Source organism: Gouania willdenowi, unplaced genomic scaffold, assembly GCF_900634775.1.
Source record: "Gouania willdenowi unplaced genomic scaffold, fGouWil2.1 scaffold_210_arrow_ctg1, whole genome shotgun sequence".
Taxonomy (NCBI): Eukaryota; Metazoa; Chordata; class Actinopteri; order Blenniiformes; family Gobiesocidae; genus Gouania; species Gouania willdenowi.
The window spans coordinates 13,886-22,720 of NW_021144964.1; the positions used below are offsets into that span (position 1 = coordinate 13,886).

The window sequence follows — 8,835 nt, forward strand, 5'->3', positions numbered from 1 at the left end:
TTGGAGATCAACTTATTTATTTATTTATTGACTTATTTAAGTATTTGTTTACTTATTTCTTTATTTAATTCATTCATTTTTATATTTATTTGTGTCTCAGTCTTCATTTATTCATTTAATTCATTTTTAGTCTATTCTAGTTGTAAAAGTCAAAGTAGTAAAATATATTTAAACTAAAGTATTTTATAATTATTATTTCTAGTGTTAATTATTTGTGTAAAGTTGTTCAGCTAATGATCAAATCTATGTTTCTTTTTATTTTATTTTTTTCATGTGTGTGTTTATGTGTAGATATATATGTATGGGTGTATATGTATTTTATCAATCTCTATTTATCAGTTATATATGGGTGTGTAATTATATTTGTTAGTGTATATATATGTACATTTATGTGAATGTTGAAGTTTTAGATACAAAGTCATAAATATATTTGATCAAGATTATTGTTATTATTTATTAAAGAGAAGTGTTGAGAGGTTAGTAAATTATACTCCTGTGAATATGTATTGATGTCTTATGTTTAATTTTCCTTTTTATTATGTTTTTGAAATAATCACTATATACAGTCAATCAATAGGTTTGTTTATTCATTTATTTATCATTGTAATGTATTAGAATTCATAAGACAAATGTATTTCTAAAGGGAGAATTATGATTTAGTGTGTGATATTATCCACATTCAGAAACTAAAAAGAATAAAAATATGTACGACTACCAAACTTATTTAAACTGCAAAGGACCAAATAGTGTAAATATACATATATATAATAGTGTATAGTTAAGATCAGAGGAGGTGGAACCAATCAGTGAGGATGAAGAGAGGAACACTTTGAAGGAGATGAAGAAGGTGAAGCTGTTGAAGACAAACCAGTAGAAACATGGAGAGCTTGATGGAGATGGCATCAGGTTTCTGAGCAGCACTTTGGACTCTTTAGGTGTGTAAATCACTGCCTGTGTTTGCTCCTGCAGGGCGGACCATGGAGGAGAGCAGAGGATCAAAGCTGGTGTGAGGAAGTGTAAGTGTGTGTGTGTGTTCATTCAAAGTGTCCTCATGAAGCTCTGAGTGAATGAACATGTCAGTGATACAGAGAGAATGAAGCATCACATGATCAACTGTTGTTTCTTTGTGTCTCATCAGATTTCTGTCACATTCACCTCGACACAAACTCCATCAACAGAAACCTCAGACTGTCTGACAACAACAGGATGGTGACATGTGTGGAGGAGGAGGAGCTTTATCCTCATCATCAGGACAGATTTTATTACTGTCAGGTTCTGTGTAGTACTGGTCTGACTGGTCGCTGTTACTGGGAGGTGGAGAGGAATGGAAATGTTAATATAGCAGTGAGTTACAGAGGAATCAGAAGGAAAGGATACAGTGATGATTGTTTGTTTGGATTTAATAATCAGTCCTGGAGTCTGGAATGTAACAGTGGTTTTTACACCTTCAGACACAATAACATAGACACACGTACCTCCTGTCCCTGTGGTTCCTCTGGTAGAGTAGGAGTGTATGTGGACTGTCCTGATGGACGTCTGTCCTTCTATGAAGTCTCCTCTGACTCTATGACACTCATCCACACCGTCTGTACCTCCTTCACTGACACTCTGTATCCTGGGTTTGGGTTTTGGTTTGGTTCCATTGGTTCCTCAGTGTCTCTGAGTCCTCTGTGAGACAGACAGACAGACAGACAGACAGACAGACAGACAGACACACACACACAGCTACACAGACAGACAGACACTAAGACAAAGAGACAGACAGGCAGACAGACACACTGACAGACAATTAGACAGACAGACACACAGACAGACAGGCAGATGGACAGACTGACAAACAGACACACACAGCTACACAGACAGACAGACACACAGACACACTGACAGACAGACAGACAGACAGACAGACAGACACACAGAGAGACAGACACATAGACTGACAGACAGGCAGACAGACAGCTACACAGACAGACAGACACTAAGACAAAGAGACAGACACACAGACAGGCAGACAGACAGGCAGACAAACACACACACACACACATAGACAGACAGACACAGACAGACAGACACAGCTACACAGACTGACAGACACACCGACAGACAAACGGACACGCAGACAGGCAGACAGACCGACAGCAACACAGACAGACACACACAGAATGACAGACACACAGCTACACAGACGCACAGACAGACAGACACATAGACTGACAGACAGACAGACAGACACGCAGACAGACAGACAGGCAGACAGACAGACAAACAAACACTAACACACACATAGACAGACAGACAGACAGACACAAACAGACAGACACAGCTACACAGACAGACACGCAGACAATCACACACACACACCTACAGACAGTCAGGCACACAGACAGACAGACACACACTGACACACACACCTACAGACATTCAGACACACAGACAGACAGACATACACACAGGCAGGCAAACAGACGGACAGACAGACAAACACAGCTACACAGACAGACACACACACACACCTACAGACATTCAGACACACAGACAGACAGACATACACACAGGCAGGCAAACAGACGGACAGACAGACAAACACAGCTACACAGACAAACAGACAGACACACACACACACACCTACAGACAGACATACCTACAGACAGACAGACACACAGCTACACAGACAGACAGACACACAGACAGACAAACACAGCTACACAGACAGACAGACAGACACACACACACACACCTACAGACAGACAGACACTTAGACAGACACACAGACAGACAGACACACACAGCTACACAAACAGACAGACTGACACACACAGCTGCACAAACAGACAGACAGACACGCAGACAAACACACACACACACACCTACAGACAGTCAAACACACAGACAGACAGACACACAGGCAGGCAGGCAGACAGACAGACTCTTAGACAAACAGACACACAGACAGACACACAGACAGGCAGGCAGACAGACAGACAGACAGACAGACAGACAGACAGACACGCAGGCAGACAGACAGACAGACACGCAGGCAGACAGACAGACAGACAGACAGACACGCAGGCAGACAGACAGACAGACAGACAGACAGACAGACAGCAACACAGACAGACACACACACAGAAAGACAGACACAGGCACACATTTACACAGACACACACACAGAGACAGGCAGGCAGAAACATAGACAGACAAACAGACAGACACACAGACAGACAGACAATTAGACAGACAAACAGACAGACAAACAGACAGGCAGACACACACATACACAGAAAGACACACACACACACACACACACAGATAGACAGACACACCAACAGACAGACAGACACACACAGCTACACAGACAGACAGACACACACAGACAGACAGACAGACAGACACAGCCACACAGACAGACAAACACACAGACAAACCGACAGACACACCAACAGACAGATACACACACACACACACACAGACACACGTACAGACAGACACACAGCTACACAGACAGACAGACACACAGACAGACAGACACAAAACAGACAGCCACACAGACAGAGAGATAGACAGAAGTGTCTCTGAGTCCTCTGTGAGACAGACAGACTAGATGACTGACTTCCTGTTTGGTTTTGGGCGGGGTTATAATGTATCTTTTTGCTCATCTTGTGGTCAAGAACACATGTAAATTTGATGTGAATCCATTGAAAAAATAGCAAAGATACAGTATTTAGAATGTGACGGCGAAGGATTTTACAGTGACATTATAGGCCCCTCCCACTGATCACAGCCTGTTTTTTCTATCAGGACCTGTTCCCATCTTATAAGATTCATCCAACACTATTTTGAAGTCAACACGATCTTCTTTCCGGACGCCTAAAAGTGGAACCATCTGAGAACACAAAGCATGAGGTCACATCTGTCTCATGTTCTTCTTCTCCACAAAAGTGAAACTGGTCCTAATTCACATGTTTTATTATGAATGATGATAAATATGTACAGAATAAAGTAGATGATGTTAGTCCATCACCTGAGGATTATAGAGGGGATACATTTTCTATCAGGCACAGTGAGACAGGCTGAAATCATTTGTATCTCCTGATAACATGTTCTGGTCCACAGTCCTGTATCACCATGTGTCTGTGTGAGAATGTCTGAATAAATACTATGAAGTTATGATGATCAACAGAGGCTGAATAAAAAAATACACCAATATCTAAAGATCAGATCTCCTGTGTAAAGGAAAGTGAGTTACATCAACAACTACTGTGGGCAGTGCTGCAGTAAGTTCATCAGAACATCATTGAGTGAAAAAGGTGGATCTGAGTCTGACAGTGTGTTCAAATGTTCACAGTGGTGTTGATTTTACTGTATCACAAGTTGGACACATTGATCTAAAGACTGAATTACAGCATGTTTGAGTCTAGAACCCAGAGAGTATTTAGCTAACGTTTAGTTAGCAGGCTGGTCGCCTAGCAACATTACACTATCATAGAAAAAGGAGAATATATGACATTGTCAAGCAGATCTATGAATACTATTAACTTTAACAACATGTATGTACAGAATAGCAAAAGCATTTATTTAGGTAGACATGTTATTGTTATTATCAAATTATATATCATTTAGGGCTCTATTGTGTCTGCTTTATTTGATTTACAAGGTATATATGAATTGTTTAATGTGTATTAGGTTTAATATTTAAAATATAATTATTTTTATTTGTTAACAATTTAGATTTTGTGTATTTTGCTCAAACTGTCTTTTTAGTGTTAATCTACTGTCTGGATTATATCAGTTTTGTCTCTGCTTACATACATGGTTTTGTTGTTCGATTTAGATTAAGATGAAATTAGATGTTCTGAAAACAACATTTAATTATCGTATGTTAAAAAAGAACCATGAAGCAACCTTGAAATTAGTAGTTTTAGACTAAAAACAAGCAATATTGTCTTTTTTTCAAGCTGTAATGTTTAAAACAATTTTCTTAAAAACAGAAATATTCACTTATTTTTGGCCTATTTAGACCTGATTATTGTAAATAAGAAAAATTAGCTTAGTAAATAAAACTTGAAATAGGAACAGCTGTTCCAAAAACAAGCACATTTCACTTAAATATGATAATGTTTACAAGAAAATAATGCTTAAAATCAGAATTTAATGAAAGACAATTTACCTTAAAATAAGAGTTAAAAAACAAAACAAACATTTGAGACATATCTTTCTACACTTTTATTGTGCAAAAATCACAATGTCAAGACCACAAACCAGAGCAATAACCAATAGCCCCACACGACTGTAGTTTAACATCATTGAACAGGAGCCACATTTTAAAAGGCTGAACTACTTAAACTAAAACTGATGTTTAAACTGTCTTAATCATGAAACTTTCTCCATTCAGCCATAGATTTTTTGGAGGAAGTAGTCATGTCTTTGGTGGTGAGGACGTGCTGACGTGGTGACGTATCGTGGTGACGTATCGATCATTTCCTGTTTACGCTCTACCGCTGCTTGCAGCGCTCTACTACTGTGTTCTGCTAACTCTAATCAAACTTGTTGTCATTGATATTCTAGCCTTGAAAACACTTGTTATAATTTTTTACCGTACAGTTAAACGTACGAAGGTTAAGTAAAAAGCAATCTCGCCTCTTATAGGCAGTACAATCTCCTTTAAACTTCCTTTTGTCCTTAGCTTAGCTTAGTTTAGCTTAAATTTAGCACCTATGGCTTCTCTCTCCTCCCCTCCGCTCTCCTGCCCGGTGTGTCAGATGTTTAGTTACTCCTCGTCCTCCTTTAGGGACAATGGTAGTTGCATAAAGTGTAGCGTACTGTTAGATATGGAGGCGAGGATCAACAATCTGGAGAAGCGGTTCCGCACCCCTGATACCAAAACCGAAGCTAGCAAGCAGGACCTAGCCGGTGCGGACCGTGCTAGCTCTAGCTTAGCCTCCCCCCCGGCCAGCAATGAGTGGGTTACTGTCCGTGGTAAGCATAGTCGAAGGTCAAAAAGCCGCTCGGGACACCACCATGTTCACGTCTCAAACAGGTTCTCCCCCCTCCGTGAGGACAACACACTCACCGGGGAACAAACTCTGATAATTGGCGACTCCATAGTGAGAAACGTGAAGCTAGCGAAGTCAGCGGGCATTGTGAGGTGCATCCCAGGGGCCAGAGCGGGCGACATAGAATCAAATCTAAAGTTGCTGGCAAAGAGTAATTGTAAGTTTGATAGGATAGTCCTCCATGTCGGCACTAATGACTCCCGACGTCATCAGTCGGAAGCAACCAAAGTGAACATTGAATCAGTTTGTGCTTATGCTAAAACAATGTCGGACTCCGTAATTTTCTCTGGTCCCTTACCAAATCTGACCAGTGATGACATGTATAGCCTATAGCATGTCATCATTTAACCGCTGGCTATCGAGGTGGTGTCCAGAAAACGAGGTGGGCTTCATTGATAATTGGAGATCCTTCTGGGGAAAACCGAACCTGATAGGAAGAGATGGAATCCATCCTACTTTGGAGGGAGCATCTCTACTATCAGAAAACATGGCACAGTCACTGTTATGACATCTCATGAATGAGACCATGTTACAGAGGGGGAGTCCTCCACGCCCCTCTGCGCTTGCCTTAGGACAGTTTCCCTCCCATTGCTATCATGATAGCTGTGTTCATCGCCATGACAACTGTTGTGATGGTGATGAATATTATTTTATAGAGACGGTGTCTGTCCCCCGACCCATATTTCACAATGATTTTAACATAAAATCAAATAAAAATAAAAGAGCTATCAATTATAAAAATCTGAAAAAAATTAAAATCTCAAATCTAGAAACACCAAAACATAAAAGCATTAGATGTGCTCTATTAAATATTAGATCACTGAGATCCAAATCTCTACTAGTAAATGACCTTATCTCAGAAAATAACTTCGATTTATTCTGTTTAACTGAAACATGGCTGTATCAAGATGAATATGTTAGTTTAAATGAAGCCACTCCTCCCAGTCATTTAAATACTCATATGCCACGAGACATAGGCCGTGGAGGTGGTGTAGCAGCTATTTATCATTCCTCTCTCCTAATCTATCCTAAACCAAAGGCCAATTACACTTCCTTTGAAAGCCTGGTTCTAAATTTATCTCATATCGAATCAAAAACCTGCCAGCCAGTCTTATTTGTGATAATTTACCGTCCTCCAGGCCCTTATTCTGAATTTCTATCAGAATTCTCTGAGTTTATATCAAACTTAGTCCTCAGTTCTGATAAAATACTGATAGTAGGCGATTTTAATATCCATGTGGACAAAGATAGTGATAGCCTGAGCTCAGCCTTTATGTCCCTAATAGACTCAGTTGGCTTTTTTCAAACTATTAATGAAGCTACTCATCGTTTAAATCATACTCTTGATCTTGTTCTAACATATGGCCTTGATATTAATGAACTAAAAGTCTACCCTGAAAATCCTCTGCTATCAGATCACTTTTTAATATCTTTTAACATTATCCTAGAGGATCTCGCACTGTGCAATAAAATAGTTACGAGTAGAAATCTGTCCAATAGTGCTGTGGCTAAATTTAAAGAGGCCATTCCTGCTGCCTTAAACTCAGTGCACCATCCAATAAATAACTATGACATTAATTATAACCCCTCTCAACTGGATCTGCTTGTCGATAGCTCTGCTAGTCTACTAAAATCCACCTTGGACTCAATTGCCCCATTGAGGGAAAAAACTATTAAACGTCAGAGGAAAGCTCCGTGGTTTAGCTCTGAAACTCACACACTCAAACAAACAACCCGTAAATTAGAGAGAATGTGGCGCTCCAATAAAACAGAGGAGTCATGAATACTTTGGCAAGAAAGCCATAGTAAATACATGACAGCCTTACGACATAGTCCATCTACATACTATTCCTCACTAATTGAAGAAAATAAAAATAATCCGAGGTACCTTTTCAGCACTGTAGCCAGGCTAACACAAAGTCAGAGCTCTATTGAGCCCATGATTCCTCTAGCCCTCAGCTGTGAGGACTTTATGACATTTTTTAACGATAAAATTCACAAGATTAGAGATAAAATTAGCCACTCCCTCTCTGAACCGAGCCCGATAGGCATTAAGATATTTCTAGATAAGTTCTAAATATTTGTCCGAGCCCGACCGAATCCGTTGGGTTCCGACAGGTCCCGTCGGACTTCAGTCGGGTTGCAGCACTCTAATATATACACAGGTGCTCGTCCTATAATTAGAATATCATGAAAAAGTCACTTCTTTTATTCAACTTAAACTGTGAAACTAATATATGATAGACTCATTACATGCAAAGTGAGATATGTATAGCCTTTATTTGTTATAATTTTGATTATTATGGCTCAGCTTGTAAAAACCCCAAATTAAAAATCTCATAAAATTTGAATATTTTGAAAATGGACTGTAAGCCATAATCATCCAAATTATAAAAAATAAAGGCTTGACATTATGTGACTTTGCATGTTGAGTCTATATCACATATTAGTTTCACTATTTAAGTTGAATTACAGAAATAAATTAACTTTATCATGATATTCTAATTATATGTGTGTGTGTGTGTGTATATATGTATATTAACCTTACCTTCAAAATGTGAATCAAAGCATCACTTGGGTGTCCCAACCTCTTCGGCAGAGCTACATTGCGAAGGGAACATCTGAGGCAGTACTTTCAGGACAGCAAGTGCATTCTTTACTGTTTAAACAATAATAATATATCATAATAATTTTAGGTCTTTGTGTATGTGGGTAACAGCAAATAAATCATCCTTACCTTGGTCCTGCAGTGGTGGTCCTATGATTTTTTTTGAACACCCCA

At 39.4% G+C, this 8,835-nt stretch overlaps 1 long non-coding RNA gene across 1 annotated transcript; it reads left to right on the plus strand.

Annotated features, from left to right (window-relative positions):
* The first annotated feature begins 983 nt into the window (after positions 1-983).
* Positions 984-1,545, plus strand: LOC114458908 (uncharacterized). The gene is made up of 2 exons (XR_003673176.1): positions 984-1,016; positions 1,139-1,545. It is a non-coding gene; the product is annotated as an uncharacterized LOC114458908 (long non-coding RNA).
* The last annotated feature ends 7,290 nt before the right edge of the window (positions 1,546-8,835 follow it).